The sequence below is a fragment of the Oncorhynchus masou genome, unplaced genomic scaffold (assembly GCF_036934945.1).
Source record: "Oncorhynchus masou masou isolate Uvic2021 unplaced genomic scaffold, UVic_Omas_1.1 unplaced_scaffold_5094, whole genome shotgun sequence".
Classification (NCBI taxonomy): Eukaryota; Metazoa; Chordata; class Actinopteri; order Salmoniformes; family Salmonidae; genus Oncorhynchus; species Oncorhynchus masou.
In genome coordinates this window covers 1-23,756 of record NW_027011497.1, presented here as the reverse complement: position 1 = coordinate 23,756, position 23,756 = coordinate 1, and the positions used below count along the sequence as shown (strand labels likewise).

The following is a 23,756-nucleotide window of genomic DNA, read 5'->3' as shown; positions in this document are numbered from 1 at the left end:
TCTCCTCGGGCGCTCTCTCTCCTCTCGGGCGCTCTCTCTCTCCTCTCGGGCGCTCTCTCTCCTCTCGGGCGCTCTCTTCTCTCATCTCGGGCTCTCTCTCCCTCTCGGGCGCTCTCTCCTATCGCTCTCTCCCTCTCGGGCGCTCTCTCTCTCTCCTCTCGGGCGCTCTCTCTCTCTCTCGGGCGCTTTCTCTCTCTCCTCTCGGGCGCCTCTCTCTCCTCACGGGCGCTCTCTCTCTCTCACGGGCGCTCTCTCCTCTCGGGCGCTCTTCTCTCTCTCGGCTCTTCTCGCTCGCGTCTCTCTCCTCCCGTCTCTCTCCTCCCTCTCCGCTCGCTCCTCTCCTCTCGTCGCTCTCTCTCCTCTCGCTCGCGCTCCTCTCTCCTTCTCGCTCGCTCTCTCTCCTCTCGCTCGCGTTCTTCTCTCCCTCGCTGCTTCTCTCTCCTTCGTCGCGTTCTCTCTCCTCTCGCTCGCGTTCTCTCTCTCTCTCTCTCTCTCTCTCTCTCTCTCTCTCTCTCTCTCTCTCTAGGGTGCCTTATACTGTCTCTTGGGGAACCACAGTGGGGTGTGCCTGGCCAACCTGCACGACTGGGACTGCATCACCCTGACCTGGCCTGCCATCGTCCGCTCAGGACTTAGCTCAGCTATGTCCCTGGAGAAGCCCTCCATCGTCCGCCTGTTCGACGACCTCGCTGACAAGATCCACCGCCAGTACGAGACCATCGGCATAGACTTTGCTGTAAGAGTCTCTTCCTGCCTTTCCATTGGTCAAAATTATCATTACAACCATCTGGGTTTTAATGACACCATGTCAACTTGATCTGAAGTGAAAGTAATAACGTCACGACATCATTACTGCAGCTCGAGACCTCGTCCTATATAACATGTATAATAATATATGATTTAACCTCTTAACTGTAATGTAGATCCCATCAGAATGCCGTGCGGTGGCGGTGCAGCTCCAGACCTCTGGTGTTCCTCTGCCCCCGGAACCTGTCCCCTCAGACCAAGAAGAAGCAGAGGGCCTCAGGAAGCAGGAGGAGAAGAACTTAGACTCTGAACAGTGAGTACATATCTATTTTATCAGACAGCAAGAAGAGGTGTCCAGCTAAAGAATAAACACTACCATACTGTTGTTGGACTGTGCACAAAATCATCAACTTGCATTTGTATTGGTGTATTATTACACTAGCAAAGGTCGACCAGTTCCCATTGTTAAACTAATCGCTCAGTTATGTCTACAGTATAATGTCCACACACTTTCCAAACTACTACTGTGCTGTCTCCCTCAGGAAATATGACAAGCTGGTTGGTGAACTTCTGGACCGCCTCAATGACAGAAACATGTAGGTTCACCTCACCCCGATGACAGAAACATGTAGGTTCACCTCATCCCGATGACAGAAACATGTAGGTTCACCTCATCCCGATGACAGAAACGTGTAGGTTCACCTCGTCCCGATGACTGAGGCCTGCAGGTTCACCTCGTCCCGATGACTGAGGCCTGCAGGTTCACCTCGTCCCGATGACTGAGGCCTGTAGGTTCACCTCGTCCCGATGACTGAGGCCTGCAGGTTCACCTCGTCCCGATGACTGAGGCCTGTAGGTTCACCTCGTCCCGATGATTGAGGCCTGCGGGTTCACCTCGTCCCGATGACCGAGGCCTGCGGGTTCACCTCGTCCCCATGACTGAGGCCTGCGGGTTCACCTCGTCCCGATGACAGAAACATGTAGGTTCACCTCGTCCCGATGACTGAGGCCTGCAGGTTCACCTCGTCCCGATGACTGAGGCCTGCGGGTTCACCTCGTCCCCGATGACAGAAACATGTAGGTTCACCTCGTCCCGATGACTGAGGCCTGTAGGTTCACCTCGTCCCGATGACTGAGGCCTGCAGGTTCACCTCGTCCCGATGACTGAGGCCTGCAGGTTCACCTCGTCCCGATGACTGAGGCCTGTAGGTTCACCTCGTCCCGATGACTGAGGCCTGCAGGTTCACCTCGTCCCGATGACTGAGGCCTGCAGGTTCACCTCGTCCCGATGACTGAGGCCTGCGGGTTCACCTCGTCCCGATGACCGAGGCCTGCGGGTTCACCTCGTCCCCATGACCGAGGCCTGCGGGTTCACCTCGTCCCGATGACAGAAACATGTAGGTTCACCTCGTCCCGATGACTGAGGCCTGCAGGTTCACCTCGTCCCCATGACTGAGGCCTGCGGGTTCACCTCGTCCCGATGACAGAAACATGTAGGTTCACCTCGTCCCGATGACTGAGGCCTGCAGGTTCACCTCGTCCCGATGACTGAGGCCTGCAGGTTCACCTCATCCCGATGACTGAGGCCTGTAGGTTCACCTCGTCCCGATGACTGAGGCCTGCAGGTTCACCTCGTCCCGATGACTGAGGCCTGCAGGTTCACCTCGTCCCGATGACTGAGGCCTGCAGGTTCACCTCATCCCCATGACTGAGGCCTGCAGGTTCACCTCATCCCCATGACTGAGGCCTGCAGGTTCACCTCGTCCCGATGACTGAGGCCTGCAGGTTCACCTCGTCCCGATGACTGAGGCCTGCAGGTTCACCTCGTCCCGATGACTGAGGCCTGCAGGTTCACCTCATCCCCATGACTGAGGCCTGTAGGTTCACCTCGTCCCGATGACTGAGGCCTGCAGGTTCACCTCGTCCCGATGACTGAGGCCTGCAGGTTCACCTCGTCCCGATGACTGAGGCCTGCAGGTTCACCTCGTCCCGATGACTGAGGCCTGCAGGTTCACCTCGTCCCGATGACTGAGGCCTGCGGGTTCACCTCGTCCCGATGACTGAGGCCTGCAGGTTCACCTCGTCCCGATGACCGAGGCCTGCGGGTTCACCTCGTCCCCATGACTGAGGCCTGCGGGTTCACCTCGTCCCGATGACAGAAACATGTAGGTTCACCTCGTCCCGATGACAGAAACATGTAGGTTCACCTCGTCCCGATGACTGAGGCCTGCAGGTTCACCTCGTCCCGATGACTGAGGCCTGCAGGTTCACCTCGTCCCCATGACTGAGGCCTGCAGGTTCACCTCGTCCCCATGACTGAGGCCTGCAGGTTCACCTCGTCTCGATGACTGAGGCCTGCAGGTTCACCTCGTCCCGATGACTGAGGCCTGCAGGTTCACCTCGTCTCGATGACTGAGGCCTGCAGGTTCACCTCGTCCCGATGACTGGGGCCTGCAGGTTCACCTCGTCCCGATGACTGACCGACGTTACAATAATATCCTGTCGGCTCTATTTCTTACATTTCTATCTTCAACATTTAAAATTCCACGAAATACCAAAATGTCTGTTCCTAATGGACGACTTCAGGCAGTTTCAAAACATTTTCCACCTCCTGAACACACCTGCTTTATGTTGCAGGCCCTGGAAGTTTGAGCACATTGCCATTGGCTTCATGTCTCTGTTACTGAGGGATGACCACCCCCTCCCCTCCCCCGCTGTCCTTTTCTTCGTCAAGAGCCTCAACCATGACTCCCTCCTGGTCCGCAAGGTGGGCACTGCCACAGCAACCTCTCTGTCCATACACTCTCTGTCCATACACTTTGTCCATACACACGTAGAATCATTGACACTCAGTCATGCGTTCAGTTTCATTCACTACATTGAGATAAAGTAAAAGAGATCTCTTCAAGATGGCAGCAGTCAACAACATTTCACACACAAATACACTTATCTTTATACATGTATATTCTCACCTCTGCTGTGGACTTGAATCATTTTGGTATTTCATTGTAAGATAGAAACATCTTTATCCATGCATTTATTTCCCCACTAGGTGGCGATATCAGCTGTGGCAGGGATCATGAAGCAACTCAAGAGGCCACACAGAAAAGTACCAGTCAGCCCCAACACGCTCTGTAAGTAACCTGCACTTTGTCTCCTCACCAGTCCATTTACCTGGGTTTAAATAATATTTGTTTTGAACTGCGGTTGATTGTGTTTGCTCTGGCGCTGTAGAGCCAAAGGAATAGTCCCAAAATTGCAAACCCTGTCCACCTGGCACTCCAGGCAGGCTGAATCAAAGCATTTGAAAGAAAACAAATACTATTTGACCCCTGGTCAGATTTATAACAGCAGGGTTTGCACAAGGTGCTTAAACTGCTTGAATTTGGCACTCTGAAATTCAAGTACCGGAATACCTTGATAATCAGACCTTTTGTTGGTACTTGAAAAGTACTTGAGTTAAAATGAGGTGAGAACAGATCATTTTCAAATATATTATGAAAAATATTAGAAAAATGTATTGGTCTTGCAAATGAATTTCAGGCAGACTAGCGGTTGTATTTCCCCACGTGTTTAGCTCTGTGTTTGCCAGGCGGGCTCGCTCATTCCCACCACAATGCCACTCAGCCAGGCCATACCTCACATCCACAGCTGAAATGCACAATGTAGATTCAATTCTGCCTTGGAATCTTTTTTCAGCTCATGAAACATTGGACCAACACTTTACATGTTGTAATTCTGTTCAGTGTAGTTTACTCACCACTACATCATTGGACCCCTCCAACCCACTCCTTGTAAGGTGCAAAAAATGACTCAAAGTTTGTCATTGGGTGAATAAGCCCTGAAGAGCCACATGAAGGGAATGACAATGCTGCATTCTGCGCTAGTGCCTGTTCTACATTGTGACTTTTTCTGCAACAACCTCCAGAGCTTCACGGGGGAGCCTGCAATTTTTCTGCTTTATCAAGTGGCAGCCGTGCTCCTGCCATTCTGGTTGTCATTCATGTGCCGTTTTCTTCACACAGCCCACCCGCTCTTCTCCTGACCGGCAACACTAAAGCTGCCAGTCTACAGCACAGTCATTAAGCTGGAATTGTGTAGTAATGTGAATAGGAATTGTGTGCACACCAGTAGGCATATCCATTAAATTCTGCTCATCAATACTTAAATGACATCGTCATTAGTGCTGACTTACCACTCATATATGTAGTAAGTAACTGAAACAACGTATTATTGCATAGAACTTGTTCGGTAGTTGTGAGGTTGTGGCGATATACTGCCATCTGGTGGCGACTAGAAACAATCACATAATATTCACGACTGCAAATTGATGATCCTAAAGATAAATGTTAGTGCTTGAAAAAGTACTTAAGTCCTGGAATTTAACTTGCCACTGCCTGTGAGAACCCTGTAACAGATACATGCAGCTTATCTCACCACCTCTCCCTCTCTACCAAGTGGTTTGATAGCAGGGGACAGGCCTGATAACCAGTGGCTCCAGTATAACAGTAACCTCATGGTCATCTCTCTTCCCTCTCTCCTTCTTCCTCCTCTTCCCTCTCTACCAGGTGGTATGAAAGAGCTGGCTGGTTTGATAGCAGGGGACAGGCCTGATAACCAGTGGCTCCAGTATAACAGTAACCTCATGGTCATCTCTCTTCCCTCTCTCCTTCTTCCTCCTCTTCCCTCTCTACCAGGTGGTATGAAAGAGCTGGCTGGTTTGATAGCAGGGGACAGGCCTGATAACCAGTGGCTCCAGTATAACAGTAACCTCATGGTCATCTCTCTTCCTCTCTCCTTCTTCCTTTCTTCCCTCTCTACCAAGTGGTCTGATAGCAGGGGGACAGGCCTGATAACCAGTGGCTCCAGTATAACAGTAACCTCATGGTCATCTCTCTTCCCTCTCCTTCTTCCTCTTCTTCCCTCTCTACCAAGTGGTCTGATAGCAGGGGACAGGCCTGATAACCAGTGGCTCCAGTATAACAGTAACCTCATGGTCATCTCTCTTCCCTCTCTCCTTCTTCCTCCTCTTCCCTCTCTACCAAGTGGTCTGATAGCAGGGGACAGGCCTGATAACCAGTGGCTCCAGTATAACAGTAACCTCATGGTCATCTCTCTTCCCTCTCTCCTTCTTCCTCTTCTTCCCTCTCTACCAGGTGGTATGAAAGAGCTGGCTGGTTTGATAGCAGGGGACAGGCCTGATAACCAGTGGCTCCAGTATAACAGTAACCTCATGGTCATCTCTCTTCCCTCTCTCCTTCTTCCTCCTCTTCCCTCTCTACCAGGTGGTATGAAAGAGCTGGCTGGTTTGATAGCAGGGGGACAGGCCTGATAACCAGTGGCTCCAGTATAACAGTAACCTCATGGTCATCTCTCTTCCCTCTCTCCTTCTTCCTCTTCTTCCCTCTCTACCAGGTGGTATGAAAGAGCTGGCTGGTTTGATAGCAGGGGACAGGCCTGATAACCAGTGGCTCCAGTATAACAGTAACCTCATGGTCATCTCTCTTCCCTCTCTCCTTCTTCCTCCTCTCTCCCTCTCTATCAGGTGGTATGAAAGAGCTGGCTGGTTTGATAGCAGGACAGGCCTGATAACCAGTGGCTCCAGCATAACAGTAACCTCATGGTCATCTCTCTTCCCTCTCTCCTTCTTCCTCCTCCTCTTCCTCTCTCTACCAGGTGGTATGAAAGAGCTGGCTCATAGGTCCAGTGGCTCCAGTATAACAGTAACCTCATGGTCATCTCTTCCCTCTCCTCCTCTTCCTCTTCTTCCCCTCTACCAGGTGGTATGAAAGAGCTGGCTGGTTTGATAGCAGGGGACAGGCCTGATAACCAGTGGCTCCAGTATAACAGTAACCTCATGGTCATCTCTTCCCTTCTAACCTCATGGTCATCTCTCTTCCTCCTCTTCCCCTCTCTACCAGGTGGTATGAAAGAGCTGGCTGGTCTGATAGCAGGGGACAGGCCTGATAACCAGTGGCTCCAGTATAACAGTAACCTCATGGTCATCTCTCTTCCCTCTCCTTTCTTCCTCCTCTTCCCCTCTCTACCAGGTGGTATGAAAGAGCTGGCTGGTCTGATGATAGCAGGGGACAGCCTGATAACCAGTGGCTCCAGTATAACAGTAACCTCATGGTCATCTCTCTTCCTCCTCCTCTTCCTCCTCTTCCCTTCTCTACCAGGTGGTATGAAAGAGCTGGCTGGTTTGATAGCAGGGGACAGGCCTGATAACCAGTGGCTCCAGTATAACAGTAGCAGTCTGCCTGCACTCCAGCAGGACTGGGAGGGCTGTACGCTTGTAGAGAAGACTCACTGGGGATACTACAGCTGGCCACAGAAACTCATGATGTACGCTCTCTTCTGAGGAGCAGCCCAAACAAGGACTGTCACAGGGAGGAGATGACAGAGGTGAGGAGATGACACACACACACCACAATGGCCACAGTCCGGTGCTCTACCCTTGTCCCGAAGTGTGCACTCCTACACTCCCCTCATGGATGTAAAATGAATTTATTAGTGTAAGGAATATGGTGGAAACTCCTCCAGCCATGCATGCTTCCAATGCTTTTGAAATGCATGAGTGGGAGTGACAACGGCACACTTGGCTGAAGGGTAGAGAATCAGGAATGCGTTCTCTCACTCTTGGAAAATGTATGTAACATCCTCTACTGTAAAAGGTGATATCTCATGTCCACTGTTATAACTGTTTCGTTTCTTCCTCCAGCGAGAGCAGATCATCTACGACCACTTCTCAGATCCAGGATTCATCAACCAGCTGATTGAGTTCCTCTCTGAGACCGCAAGGGCAAGGACAAGTTCAGTCCCCGCAGGTTCTGCCTTTCAAGGTGAGGGAGACACAGATCAGGATTTAACACTCACCCAATCTCAAAGGTCTTTCCTGAACCCTCATTGATACCTTGTTTCCTCTCTTCAATGGTCTCCTTTGCTTCCCTCTGACTTTTTCAAATGTAAACTGGGTGAGCATGAAAGATAGAAGCTACGAAACGAGGGAAGACTTGAGAATGAACCTAGACAGTTTTTGTAGGCTAAGAATATGGTTGGAATGGTGGAATGGTGCTTAATGGACAGCTGTCGCTTTACAGGCCCTGACCAAGTCTGCTATTTTGGGTGTTTCTCTTTTTTTTCACTGGATCTTAACTTTATTTATACATAATGTTTCTTCCATCATTTCCTATGACCAAAAATAACTTCTGGACATCAGCACAGCGATCAATAACCTCAATTTTGATCATATTTTCTACTAACAAGTCGGTGGCGCAGGACCACCAACTCTCGGAAGAGAAAGAGATGACGGGAGAGACCTGTGGGCACCCTGACGAAACTACTGAGACTATATAAACCGCCTATACGCTCTGTTCTATTGGGCGAATGTACAATCACAGGAGAACAGACTGGACAAGTGCCATTCGAGACGATCCTATCAACGGACCTTAAGAACTGTAATGTCCTATGTTTCTCGGCGTCGGGGCTGAACAAGGACAGGGATAATGATATACATCTAGCTGTATTTTATGTATCTGACATAATGGGGGGAGGTGTGTCTCATGGTTAACAACAGCTGGTGCGTGATCTCTAATATTAAGGGAAGTCTTGAGGTTCTGCTCGCTTTGAATACCTTAATATCATAGATGTAGACCATAGTTTTTATAAATGTTTTGTAGCTGTCTATTTACCACACAACAACCAAGACTACACTCAATGAGCTGTATAAGGCCATAAGCAAACAAGAAAATGCTCATCTAGGAGACGCGCTCTGATTGGCCTGTGATTTTAATGTAGGCAAACTGAACTCATACCTCATTTCTACCAGCATGTCACTTATGCAACTCGACGAAAATAAGCTCTAGATCTCCTTTACTCCACACACAGAAATTCATACAAAGCTCTCCCTCGCCCTCCAGTTGGTTAATCCGACCACAACTTTATCCTCCTGATTCCTGCTTACAAACAAAAACTCAAACAGGAAGTACCAGTGACGCGCCCAATAAGGAAGTGGTCTGGTGAAGCGGATGCTTAGCTACAGGACTGTTGTGCTACCACAGACTGGAATATGTTCCGTTATTCATCCGATGGCATTGAGGAGTTTACCACATCAGTCACCAGCTTTATTAATAAGTGCATCTATGACATCGTCCCCACAGTGAACGTACACACATATCCCAACCAGAAGCCATGGATTACAGGCAATATCCGCACTGAGCTGAAGGCTAGAGCCGGACGCTTTCAAGAAGTGGGACACCAATCCGGAAGCTTATGAGAACTCCCTCAATGACTTCTGACGAGCCATCAAACAGGCAAAGCATCCCCACTGCCCTCTCCCACCTGGACAGGAACATGCTGTGAGTATGCTGTTCATTGACTACAGCTCAGCGTTCAACAACATAGTGCCCTCAAGCTCATCACTAAGCTAAGGACCCTGGGACTGAACACCTTCTACAAATGGATCCAATGAGACAGCCTATAAGTAGGACGGCAGAGACCTGGAAGTGTGGTGCCAGTACAACAACCTCTCCCTCAACGTCAGCAAGACAAACAGGCTCCACACCAACCAACACTGAAAAGGTTTGACATGGGCCCTCCCGGACCTCCTATACCAGGCGGTGTTAGAGGAAGGCCCAAAGAATTGTCAGACTCCAGACACCCAAGTCATAGACTGTTCTTTCTGCTACCGCATGGCAAACTGTACAGATGCACCAAGCCTGGAACCAACAGGACCCTGAACAGCTTCTACCCCCAAGCACCAGTTAGCCTTGAGCTAGGCCCATATACCAGCTAATTCTAGGGCTACAATACCTCTTGCCAATTGGTCTGGACCCTTAGTTGTCGACGCGGAGACCCGCCGATCTAGCACGACTGGTCTGCAGAAGTGGTCGCACCTGGCTTTTCCATTGCAATGTTGCCGAAGACCCATCTTCTTCCCCCGGCCCGCTAGCATTCTAAGCACTGTCTCCCCCACTCACCTAGCGAAGTACTGACTACTGAACTTATTTTTTCTCTTTTTGCACCCTAGTATCTCTACTTGCACATCATCATCTGAACATCTATCACTCCAGTGTTAATGCAAATTGTAATTATTTCGCCACTATGGCCTATTTATTGCCTTACCTCCCTAATCTTACTACATTTGCACACACTGTATATAGATTTTTCTATTGTGGTTTGTTTCAATTGTGTTATTGACTGTACATTTGTTTATCCCATGTGTTAATATTAATAATAAATTGTTTTTAGCTTGTACATGTGCATATTGACTTAGTACTGGTACTCCCTGTATATAGACAAGTTATTACCTCGTAACACCTGCACATTGACTTAGTACTGGTACTTCCTGTATATAGACAAGTTATTACCTTGTAACACCTGCACATTGACTTAGTGCTGGTACTTCCTGTATATAGACAAGTTATTACCTCGTAACACCTGCACATTGACTTAGTGCTGGTACTTCCTGTATATAGACAAGTTATTACCTCGTAACACCTGCACATTGACTTAGTGCTGGTACTTCCTGTATATAGACAAGTTATTACCTCGTAACACCTGCACATTGACTTAGTGCTGGTACTTCCTGTATATAGACAAGTTATTACCTCGTAACACCTGCACATTGACTTAGTACTGGTACTTCCAGTATATAGACAAGTTATTACCTCGTAACACCTGCACATTGACTTAGTGCTGGTACTCTCTGTATATAGACAAGTTATTACCTCGTAACACCTGCACATTGACTTAGTGCTGGTACTTCCTGTATATAGACAAGTTATTACCTCGTAACACCTGCACATTGACTTAGTGCTGGTACTTCCTGTATATAGACAAGTTATTACCTCGTAACACCTGCACATTGACTTAGTGCTGGTACTTCCTGTATATAGACAAGTTATTACCTCGTAACACCTGCACATTGACTTAGTGCTGGTACTCTCTGTATAAAGACAAGTTATTACCTCGTAACACCTGCACATTGACCCTGTACTGGTAACTGGTAATCCAAAATCCCCAGTTTTCTAGAAAACACGTCTGGAAGTTTCCTGGAATAAGCAGGACACCCAGAATCCTCCAACCAGGATTTCTGATATGGCAACACTAGTTAGGAATCAGGCTTCCCTAACTCTGTTTTATTCCTCTCCTCTATCCCTCAGGGCCTGTTCCGGAACTTCAACGATGCCTTCCTACCACTGTTGAAACCACACATGGAGCGTCTGGTGGCCGACACACACGAGAGCAAACAGCGCTGTGTAGCAGAGATCACCTCTGGACTGATCAGAGGCAGCAAGCACTGGAGCTATGGCAAGGTAGGGGAGAGGAAGGAACACACTGGAGCTATGGAAAGGTAGAGGAGAGGAAGGAACACACTGGAGCTATGGAAAGGTAGAGGAGAGGAAGGAACACACTGGAGCTATGGAAAGGTAGAGGAGAGGAAGGAACACACTGGAGCTATGGCAAGGTAGGGGAGAGGAAGGAACACACTGGAGCTATGGCAAGGTAGGGGAGAGGAAGGAACACACTGGAGCTATGGAAAGGTAGGGGAGAGGAAGGAACACACTGGAGCTATGGAAAGGTAGGGGAGAGGAAGGAACACACTGGAGCTATGGAAAGGTTGAGGAGAGGAAGGAACACACTGGAGCTATGGAAAGGTAGGGGAGAGGAAGGAACACACTGGAGCTATGGAAAGGTTGAGGAGAGGAAGGAACACACTGGAGCTATGGCAAGGTAGGGGAGAGGAAGGAACACACTGGAGCTATGGAAAGGTAGAGGAGAGGAAGGAACACACTGGAGCTATGGAAAGGTAGAGGAGAGGAAGGAACACACTGGAGCTATGGCAAGGTAGAGGAGAGGAAGGAACACACTGGAGATATGGCAAGGTTGAGGAGAGGAAGGAACACACTGGAGATATGGCAAGGTTGAGGAGAGGAAGGAACACACTGGAGCTATGGCAAGGTAGAGGAGAGGAAGGAACACACTGGAGCTATGGAAAGGTAGGGGAGAGGAAGGAACACACTGGAGATATGGCAAGGTAGAGGAGAGGAAGGAACACACTGGAGATATGGCAAGGTTGAGGAGAGGAAGGAACACACTGGAGCTATGGCAAGGTAGGGGAGAGGAAGGAACACACTGGAGCTATGGCAAGGTAGGGGAGAGGAAGGAACACACTGGAGCTATGGCAAGGTAGGGGAGAGGAAGGAACACACTGGAGCTATGGCAAGGTAGGGGAGAGGAAGGAACACACTGGAGCTATGGCAAGGTAGAGGAGAGGAAGGAACACACTGGAGCTATGGAAAGGTAGGGGAGAGGAAGGAACACACTGGAGCTATGGAAAGGTAGGGGAGAGGAAGGAACACACTGGAGCTATGGCAAGGTAGAGGAGAGGAAGGAACACACTGGAGCTATGGCAAGGTAGGGGAGAGGAAGGAACACACTGGAGCTATGGGAAGGTAGAGGAGAGAGACATACGCTGTGGTCACACACCATGCTTATAATCAGTACTGCCGGACCTCGTTGCAAATAAGCATTTGTTCTTAACTGACTTACCTCAATAAATAAAAGTTGAATATTTGTTAAGTCCTTGACCTTTGACCTATGTTCCCCTCCCAGGTGGAGAGTCTGTGGGAGCTGCTGTGTCCTCTGATCCGTACAGCTCTGAACAACATCACTGTAGAAACATACGCTGACTGGGGCACCTGCATCGCCACAGCCTGTGTAAGCTGCTAGCCCTCCCATCCCTCCCATTCAGCAGTCCATTTCTTTCAGGCCCTTTCTCAATTGGTAGTTCCTCTAGTCCCAAATGCATCCTCTCTCCTTGTTTCCTTATCAAAACGCATTAGATGAGAAGGCCTGAATGGGAGGGGACCTTGGATCTTCTCTTCCAATGCATTTTGAGAAAAAAGCGAAGAGTGAAGAATTTTGTACAGATATTGAGAAATAGCCTCCTGAATCTCCTGTCTAGTACTTGTCTGGCCTGTTAATTTCCTGCTTCCATGCTGTTGAAATTTGACCTTGTTATTGTACAGGAGAACAGATGTTTACTTTAGGTTGGTTGTGTTGTACAGGAGAGCAGAGACCCCAGGAAGCTCCACTGGTTGTTTGAAATGCTGATGGAATCTCCAGTCAACGGGGAGGGGGGATCCTTCGTAGACGCCTGGTAAGGAAACACTTTGCCTCCTTTAATTCTCATCCTATTAGTGTCTTGGTGTTTGTGTGGAAGGGTGTATTTATTCTGCTCCATATGTGCCCAGATGACTTGTCCTGCATGGAAGAGATGAGCTGTGTTTGAATACTCATACTACCTTTACTTTTTGTGTTTTAAATTGAGTATGTAGTATGCTTATTGGCCATAGTATGGATATGCTTATTGGCCATAGTATGGATATGCTTATTGGCCATAGTATGGAGTATGCTTATTGGCCATAGTATGTAGTATGCTTATTGGCCATAGTATGGATATGCTTATTGGCCATAGTATGTAGTATGCTTATTGGCCATAGTATGTAGTATGCTTATTGGCCATAGTATGTAGTATGCTTATTGGCCATAGTATGTAGTATGCTTATTGGCCATAGTATGGATATGCTTATTGGCCATAGTATGGATATGCGTATTGGCCATAGTATGTAGAATGCTTATTGGCCATAGTATGGATATGCTTATTGGCCATAGTATGGATATGCTTATTGGCCATAGTATGTAGTATGCTTATTGGCCATAGTATGGATATGCTTATTGGCCATAGTATGGATATGCTTATTGGCCATAGTATGTAGTATGCTTATTGGCCATAGTATGGATATGCTTATTGGCCATAGTATGTAGTATGCTTATTGGCCATAGTATGGATATGCTTATTGGCCATAGTATGGATATGCTTATTGGCCATAGTATGTAGTATGCTTATTGGCCATAGTATGGATATGCTTATTGGCCATAGTATGGATATGCTTATTGGCCATAGTATGGATATGCTTATTGGCCATAGTATGGATATGCTTATTGGCCATAGTATGTAGTATGCTTATTGGCTATAGCTTATTGGCCATATGGATATGCTTATTGTGAATAGCAGTGGCCATAGTATGGATATGCTTATAGTATGGAGTATGCTTATTGGCCATAGTATGTATATGCTTATTGGCCATAGTATGGATATGTTTATTGGCCATAGTATGGATATGCTTATTGGCCATAGTATGGATATGCTTATTGGCCATAGTATGGATATGCTTATTGGCCATAGTATGGATATGCTTATTGGCCATAGTATGGATATGCTTATTGGCCATAAGTATGTAGTATGCTTATTGGCCATAGTATGGATATGCTTATTGGCCATAGTATGTAGTATTGCTTATTGGCCATAGTATGTAGTATGCTTATTGGCCATAGTATGGATATGCTTATTGGCCATAGTATGGATATGCTTATTGGCCATAGTATGGATATGCTTATGGCCATAGTATGGATATGCTTATTGGCCATAGTATGTATATGCTTATTGGCCATAGTATGGATATGCTTATTGGTCATAGTATGGATATGCTTATTGGCCATAGTATGGATATGCTTATTGGCCATAATGAATATGTAGTATGCTTATTGGCCATAGTATGGATATGCTTATTGGCCATAGTATGGATATCTTATTGGCCATAGTATGGATATGCTTATTGGCCATAGTATGTATATGCTTATTGGCCATAGTATGGATATGCTTATTGGCCATAGTATGGATATGCTTATTGGCCATAGTATGGATATGCTTATTGGCCATAGTATGTAGTATGCTTATTGGCCATAGTATGGATATGCTTATTGGCCATAGTATGTAGTATGCTTATTGGCCATAGTATGGATATGCTTATTGGCCATAGTATGTAGTATGCTTATTGGCCATAGTATGGATATGCTTATTGGCCATAGTATGGATATGCTTATTGGCCATAGTATGGATATGCTTATTGGCCATAGTATGGATATGCTTATTGGCCATAGTATGGATATGTATGCTTATTGGCCATAGTATGTAGATATGCTTATTGGCCATAGTATGGATATGCTTATTGGCCATAGTATGTAGTATGCTTATTGGCCATAGTATGTAGTATGCTTATTGGCCATGAGTATGGATATGCTTATTGGCCATAGTATGGATATGCTTATTGGCCATAGTATGTATATGCTTATTGGCCATAGTATGGATATGCTTATTGGCCATAGTATGGATATGCTTATTGGCCATAGTATGTAGTATGCTTATTGGCCATAGTATGTAGTATGCTTATTGGCCATAGTATGTATGCTTATTGGCCATAGTATGGATATGCTTATTGGCCATAGTATGTAGTATGCTTATTGGCCATAGTATGTATATGCTTATTGGCCATAGTATGTATATGCTTATTGGCCATAGTATGTAGTATGCTTATTGGCCATAGTATGGATATGCTTATTGTCATAGTATGGAGTATGCTTATGTAGTATGTATAGTATGGATATGCTTATTGGCCATAGTATGTAGTATGTGCTTATTGGCCATAGTATGTAGTATGCTTATTGGCCATAGTATGTAGTATGCTTATTGGCCATAGTATGTAGTATGCTTATTGGCCATAGTATGTAGATATGCTTATTGGCCATAGTATGGATATGCTTATTGGCCATAGTATGGATATGCTTATTGGTCATAGTATGGATATGCTTATTGGCCATAGTATGGATATGCTTATTGGCCATAGTATGGATATGCTTATTGGCCATAGTATGGAGTATGCTTATTGGCCATAGTATGTAGTATGCTTATTGGCCATAGTATGTAGTATGCTTATTGGTCATAGTATGTATATGCTTATTGGTCATAGTATGGATATGCTTATTGGCCATAGTATGGATATGCTTATTGGCCATAGTATGGATATGCTTATTGGCCATAGTATGGATATGCTTATTGGCCATAGTATGTAGTATGCTTATTGGCCATAGTATGTAGTATGCTTATTGGCCATAGGATGTAGTATGCTTATTGGCCATAGGATGTAGTATGCTTATTGGCCATAGTATGTAGTATGCTTATTGGCCATAGTATGTAGTATGCTTATTGGCCATAGTATATAGTTATTGGCCATAGTATGATATAGTTAGTGTGCCAAAAGTTCCCGATGTCATACTAAAATCGCCAAAATATGAAGTATACAAGCAGTGGACTATTTCCGTGATTTTAGAGCACAATACAATTAATACAATCATAATATTAATACAATTCTTCAGAGAATGGGCATGGCTTCACAACGGTTTCAGATTTCAAGAAAATGTCGACGAATATGCAGCCGATTTGAGCCGAAGTCCGACGAGAGCAGATACAATTTCATTGCTTTAACTAATTATGACAAATGTTAAGTAATTTTGAGCAATGTAATAAAGTAATGACTTTTCAAACAAGTTACATTGACTGAAAATTTGTTAGCTGCGCTTTCCTTACAAACCACAACATATCATTACAGCGGTATGTACCGGTATGTTAGCTAGCTAGCTAACGTTAGTAGGCTAATGCGTCAAACTTCCCAGTATATTCCAACGCTAGGATCAACCCTTCTCCTCGGCCAGAGGGTCCAGTGTGCGCTCTGAATGCTCCGAGGGCCAAACACTCTGAATTTACTAACAGACAATTTGACAACGCTCTGAATTTACGTACGCCCAGAGTGCACTCCAGATTGAATTTACGAACACACCTGAAGTCGTAAAAAGTCTAGCTAGTCATTTGTTATGCTAACAAGCTAGCAAGAGGTTGCATAGCAACAGCATCAACTGCCGGTAGACAGGCGAAGTACGCTCAACTGAAAGGATACTGTTCGTTTACAGTATGCTAAAATGAACTAATAGTATATAGTGTATCTACCCATTAAGTATGTAGTATACAGTATGTTAGTATGGGTATTCGAACACAGCTATGGAGTCTGGGTCGATGATGGTTTCTTGTCTGTAAAATGTTTGTCTGTGAGTCAAGAATAATAATATGAAGAGTGCCTTGGTCCTCCTTTCTTTTGATTATATTTTATTGTTCTCTCCTGTCCAGTCTCTGTGTACACTGCAGGGAGGCCTGACTTAGCGTTAGGTTAGGTGTGTATATAACTCTCCTCTCCTGTCCAGTCTTCTGTGTAACACTGCAGGGAGGCCTGGACTTAGGGTTAGGTATAACTCTCCTCTCTCCTGTCCAGTCTTCTGTGTACACTGCAGGGAGTAAATGACTGACTTAGGGTTAGGTGTGTATATAACTCTCCTCTCTCTGTCCAGTCTTCTGTGTGCTCTGCAGGGAGGCCTGACTCTCTCCTCTCTCCTGTCCAGTCTTCTGTGTACACTGCAGGGAGGCCTGACTTAGCGTTAGGGTTAGGTGTGTATATAACTCTCCTCTCTCCTGTCAGTCTTCTGTGTACTCTGCAGGGAAGCCTGACTTAGCGTTAGGGTTAGGTGTGTATATAACTCTCTCTCTCCTGTCCAGTCTTCTGTGTACACTGCAGGGAAGCCTGACTTAGCGTTAGGGTTAGGGTGTGTATATAACTCTCCTCTCTCCTGTCCAGTCTTCTGTGTACTCTTGCAGGGAGGCCTGACTTAGCGTTAGGGTTAGGTGTATATAACTCTCCTCTCTCCTGTCCAGTCTTTCTGTGTACACTGCAGGGAGGCTCCTTACTGCGTTAGGGTTAGGTGTGTATATAACTCTCCTCTCTCCTGTCCAGTCTTCTGTGTACTCTGCAGGGAGGCCTGACTTAGCGTTAGGGTTAGGTGTGTATATAACTCTCCTCTCTCCTGTCCAGTCTTCTGTATATTCTGCAGGGAAGCCTGACTCAGCAGGAGGGTTAGGTGTGTGTGTGTGTGTGCGTGTAACTCTCCTGTCCAGTCGTTTGTATATTCTGCAGGGAAGCCTGACTCAGCAGGAGGGTTAGGTGTGTGTGTGTGTATAACTCTCCTGTCCAGTCGTTTGTATATTCTGCAGGGAAGCCTGACTCAGCAGGAGGGTTAGGTGTGTGTATAACTCTCCTCTCTCCTGCCCAGTCGTCTGTATGTGCTGCAGGGGGGCCTGGCTCAACAGGAGTGGAGGGTCCCTGAGCTGCTCCACAGACTGCTGCAGTACCTAGAGCCCAAACTCACACAGGTCTACAAGAACGTCCGTGAGCGCATCGGAAGGTTGGACCTCGCCTACACATTCCACAAATATTTTCATTGCTGACCCTCTTGTCCATAGCTTACTGCCACTTACCACATCAGTCATAGTTCATTCAGCTCGGTATCTAACCACTCGTCAGCTATCTAACCACACGTCAGTCATAGTTCATTCAGCTAGGTATCTAACCACACGTCAGCTATCTAACCACACGTCAGTCATAGTTCATTCAGCCAGGTATCTAACCACACGTCAGTCATAGTTGATTCAGCTAGGTATCTAACCACACGTCAGTCATAGTTCATTCAGCTAGGTATCTAACCACACGTCAGTCATAGTTCATTCAGCTAGGTATCTAACCACACGTCAGCTATCTAACCACACGCCAGTCATAGTTCATTCAGCCAGGTATCTAACCACACGTCAGTCATAGTTCATTCAGCTAGGTATTTAACCACACGTCAGCTATCTAACCACACGTCAGTCATAGTTCATTCAGCTAGGTATCTAACCACACGTCAGTCATAGTTCATTCAGCTAGGTATCTAACCACACGTCAGTCATAGTTCATTCAGCTAGGTATCTAACCACACGTCAGTCATAGTTCATTCAGCTAGGTATCTAACCACACGTCAGTCATAGTTCATTCAGCTAGGTATCTAACCACACGTCAGCTATCTAACCACACGCCAGTCATAGTTCATTCAGCCAGGTATCTAACCACACGTCAGTCATAGTTCATTCAGCTAGGTATTTAACCACCATCGTCTCAGCTATCTAACCACACGTCAGTCATAGTTCATTCAGCTAGGTATCTAACCACACATCAGTCATAGTTCATTCAGCCAGGTATCTAACCACACGTCAGTCATAGTTCATTCAGCTAGGTATCTAACCACACGTCAGTCATAGTTCATTCAGCTAGGTATCTAACCACACGTCAGTCATAGTTCATTCAGCTCGGTATCTAACCACACGTCAGTCATAGTTCATTCAGCTCGGTATCTAACCACACGTCAGTCATAGTTCATTCAGCTAGGTATCTAACCACACGTCAGTCATAGTTCATTCAGCTAGGTATCTAACCACACGTCAGTCATAGTTGATTCAGCTAGGTATCTAACCACACGTCAGTCATAGTTCATTCAGCTAGGTATCTAACCACACGTCAGTCATATTTCATTCAGCTAGGTATCTAACCACACGTCAGTCATAGTTGATTCAGCTAGGTATCTAACCACACGTCAGTCATAGTTCATTCAGCTAGTTATCTAACCACACGTCAGTCATAGTAGGTAAACATTTGTCCAGAATTTTTCAAACAGGTTGGCCAAGAGATCACCTTATGCTTTTTTATTTATTCATGTTAAACCAGGTAGAATTGTTGATTTTATTATTCATGAGAGTACTGAAAGAGGTAGAGACCCGCAAACAGTTGAAAAAGAGGAATACATAAAAAATGATGGCCAAAATACAAAAATCTAGATTCATGAATTAACTAAACTAAAGGTGTTAATCTCCCTATGCCTCGTCTTTCGCTCTGTTTCCTCTGTCTTCTTCAGCGTCCTCACCTACATCTTCATGATAGACGTCAATCTGCCGTACACCCAGCCCACGGCCTCGCCCCGCATCAAGGAGTTCACAGAGCGAATAATGCTGCGCCTCAAACCCCTGATGGAGGGGGACGAGGAGATCCAGAACCACGTGGTAGAGGAGAACGATGTGGGGGAGCAGGACGAGAGGACACAGGCCATCAAACTACTGAAGACAGGTACGACCCCTAACCCATCAAACTACTGAAAACAGGTACGACCCCTAACCCATCAAACTACTGAAGACAGGTACGACCCCTAACCCATCAAACTACTGAAGACAGGTACGACCCCTAACCCATCAAACTACTGAAGACAGGTACAACCCCTAACCCATCAAACTACTGAAAACAGGTACGACCCCTAACCCATCAAACTACTGAAGACAGGTACGACCCCTAACCCATCAAACTACTGAAGACAGGTACGACCCCTAACCCATCAAACTACTGAAGACAGGTACGACCCCTAACCCATCAAACTACTGAAGACAGGTACGACCCCTAACCCATCAAACTACTGAAGACAGGTACGACCCCTAACCCATCAAACTACTGAAGACAGGTACGACTCCTAACCCATCAAACTACTGAAGACAGGTACGACCCCTAACCCATCAAACTACTGAAGACAGGTACGACTCCTAACCCATCAAACTACTGAAGACAGGTACGACCCCTAACCCATCAAACTACTGAAGACAGGTACGACCCTAACCCATCAAACTACTGAAGACAGATACGACCCTAACCCATCAAACTACTGAAGACAGGTACAACCTCTAACCCATCAAACTACTGAAGACAGGTACGACCCCTAACCCATCAAACTACTGAAGACAGGTACGACCCCTAACCCATCAAACTACTGAAGACAGGTACAACCTCTAACCCATCAAACTACTGAAGACAGGTACGACCCCTAACCCATCAAACTACTGAAGACAGGCATCAAACTGCGAAGCAACCCTTAACCCATCAAACTACTGAAGACAGGTACGACTCTAACCATCAAACTACTGAAAACAGGTACGACCCCTAACCCATCAAACTACTGAAGACAGGTACGACCCTAACCCATCAAACTACTGAAGACAGGTACGACCCCTAACCCATCAAACTACTGAAGACAGGTACGACCCCTAACCCATCAAACTACTGAAGACAGGTACGACTTCTAACCCATCAAACTACTGAAGACAGATACGACCCTAACCCATCAAACTACTGAAGACAGGTACGACCCCTAACCCATCAAACTACTGAAGACAGGTACGACCCCTAACCCATCAAACTACTGAAGACAGGTACGACCCCTAACCCATCAAACTACTGAAAACAGGTACGACCTCTAACCCATCAAACTACAAAAGGCCGGTACGACCCCTAACCCAGGCCATCAAACTACTAAAGACCAGTACGACCCCTAACCCAGGTATGACCCCTAACCCAGTCTGTCAAACTACTGAAGACAGGTCAGGGATAGAGTTGATGGAGCTAATAAACCCAGGTGTAAAGCCAAGAGAGAAGTGTCCCGGCTCACTGGATCACTGCACGATGCAGATTTCAGTAATTCAATGTGCCAAACGTTTAGTTATGAAGACCTTCGTCCAGAGCATCGATGTAAAAAGGTTATGTATGTGTTTTTCAGTACTCAGTGGCTGATGGCCAGTGCTGGACGCTCCTTCTCCACGGCCGTTCCAGAGCAGCTCCAGTTGCTACCCCTGCTGTTCAAGGTGGGTGGGTCAAGAAGGAAGAAACCTTGAGAGGAACCAGACTGATGGGAGGTCTATCATCCTCTGGCTGAATGCTAACAACCCCTCATCTGTCTCCTCTTGTAGATCGTCCGGTGGAGAATGATGACAGTTATGATGAGCTGAAGAGGGATGCAAAGACCTGTCTGTCTCTGATGTCCCAGGGACTTCTCACAGAGCAGATACCACTGGTCCTGCTGGCCCTTGCAAGAGGTGTGTACACACACAAACACAGGCCAAACTCATCTACAACCACTTTCTCCATTCACTGCAATCTCCAAAGAGAAAATGGTTAAAAAACATGTCAACCCCCCATTGTCAAGACTCTGCTTCTATCAACTCTCTGAGCCTCTGCAAAATGTTTGTTAGAAGTTGCTGTAAGGTTTGGGGTACATGCTGGATGGTGTCTTCTTGGGATTATGTTACTGTGGTTTGTGGTACACACAGGATGGTGTTCTCTTGGGACTATGTTACTGTAGTTTGTGGGTACACACTGGATGGTGTTCTCTTGATTATGTTACTGTAGTTTGTGGTACACACTGGATGGTGTTCTCTTGGGATTATGTTTCAGTAGTTTGTGGTACACTCTCTTGGGATTATGTACAGTAGTTTGTGGTACACACTGGATGGTGTTACAGTAGTTTGTAGTACACACTTTGGATGGTGTTCTCTTGGGATTATGTTACAGTAGTTTGTGGTACACACTGGATGGTGTTCTCTTGGGATTAGTAGTAGTTTGTGGTACACACTGGATGGTGTTCTCTTGGGACTATGTTACTGTAGTTTGTGGTACACACTGGATGGTGTTCTCTTGGGATTATGTTACAGTAGTTTGTGGTGACACACTGGATGGTGTTACAGTTAGTTTTGTGGTACACACTGGATGGTGTTCTCTTGGGACTATGTTACTGTAGCTTCAGGGTACACACTGGATGGTGTTCTCTTGGGACTATGTTACAGTAGTTTGTGGTACACACTGGATGGTGTTACAGTAGTTTGTGGGATGGTGTTCTCTTGGGACTATGTTACAGTAGTTTGTGGTACACACTGGATGGTGTTACAGTAGTTTGTGGTACACACTGAATGGTGTTACAGTGGTTTGTGGTACACACTGGATGGTGTTCTCTTGGGATTATGTTACAGTAGTTTGTGGTACAAGCTGGATGGTGTTACAGTAGTTTGTGGTACACACTGGATGGTGTTACAGTAGTTTGTGGCACATGCTGGATTATGTACAGTAGTTTGGTACATGCTGATGGTGTTACAATAGTTTGTGGTACATGCTGGATGGTGTTACAGTAGTTTGTGGTACATGATGGATGGCGTACAGTAGTTTGTGGTACATGCTGGATGGTGTTACAGTAGTTTGTGGTGCATGCTGGATGGTGTTACAGTAGTTTGTGGTACATGCTGATGGTGTTACAGTAGTTTGTTTTGTGCTGGATGGTGTTACAGTAGTTTGGTACATGCTGGATACAGTGTTACAGTTGTTTGGTACATGCTGGATGGTGTTACAGTAGTTTTGTGGTACATGCTGGATGGTGTTACAGTAGTTTGTGGTACATGCTGGATGGTGTTACAGTAGTTTGTGGTACATGCTGGATGGTGTTACAGTAGTTTGTGTACATGCTGGATGGTGTTACAATAGTTTGTGGTACATACTGGATGGCAATAATTTGTGGTACATGGCAGCGGCAGCAGTTTGTGGTACATGCCAGGTTATGCTGCAGTAGTTTGTGGTACATGCTGGATGGTGTTACAGTAGTTTGTGGTACATGCTGGATGGTGTTACAGTAGTTTGTGGTACATGCTGGATGGTGTTACAGTAGTTTGTGGTACATGCTGGATGGTGTTACAGTAGTTTGTGGTACATTCTGGATTATTTATAAGTTTGTAGTACATTCTGGATTATGTTACAGTAGTTTGTGGCACATGCTGGATTATGTTACAGTAGTTTGTGGTACATGCTGGATTGAGTTACAGTAGTTCGTGGCATGCTCGCTACACGGTGCTGACATACCTACAGATCATTACCGTCATGATATTAACATAGTTCCGTTATATTCCAGATAGCGGGTAGCAGTTCGTGGCATGCTCGCTACACGGTGCTGACATACCTACAGATCATGGTCTTCTACAACCTGTTCACCTTTATGAGCGACCAGGGAGCTGTCAACGACGTCAGAGCACTGGTCATACGCCTGCTGGAGGACGAGCAGCTGGAGGTAATGCAAACACGCGCACACACACACACACACATATATGTATGTATGTATATATATATATATGTATATATATATGTATGTGTATGTGTATATATACAGTGCCTTGCGAAAGTATTCGGCCCCCTTGAACTTTGCGACCTTTTGCCACATTTCAGGCTTCAAACATAAAGATATAAAATTTTATTTTTTGTGAAGAATCAACAATAAGTGGGACACAATCATGAAGTGGAACGACATTTATTGGATATTTCAAACGTTTTTAAGAAATCAAA

General features: G+C 46.1%; 1 pseudogene; it reads left to right on the top strand.

Annotated features, from left to right (window-relative positions):
• The first annotated feature begins 526 nt into the window (after window positions 1–526).
• On the top strand, window positions 527–23,484 carry LOC135535752 (proteasome activator complex subunit 4A-like; annotated as a pseudogene).
• The last annotated feature ends 272 nt before the right edge of the window (window positions 23,485–23,756 follow it).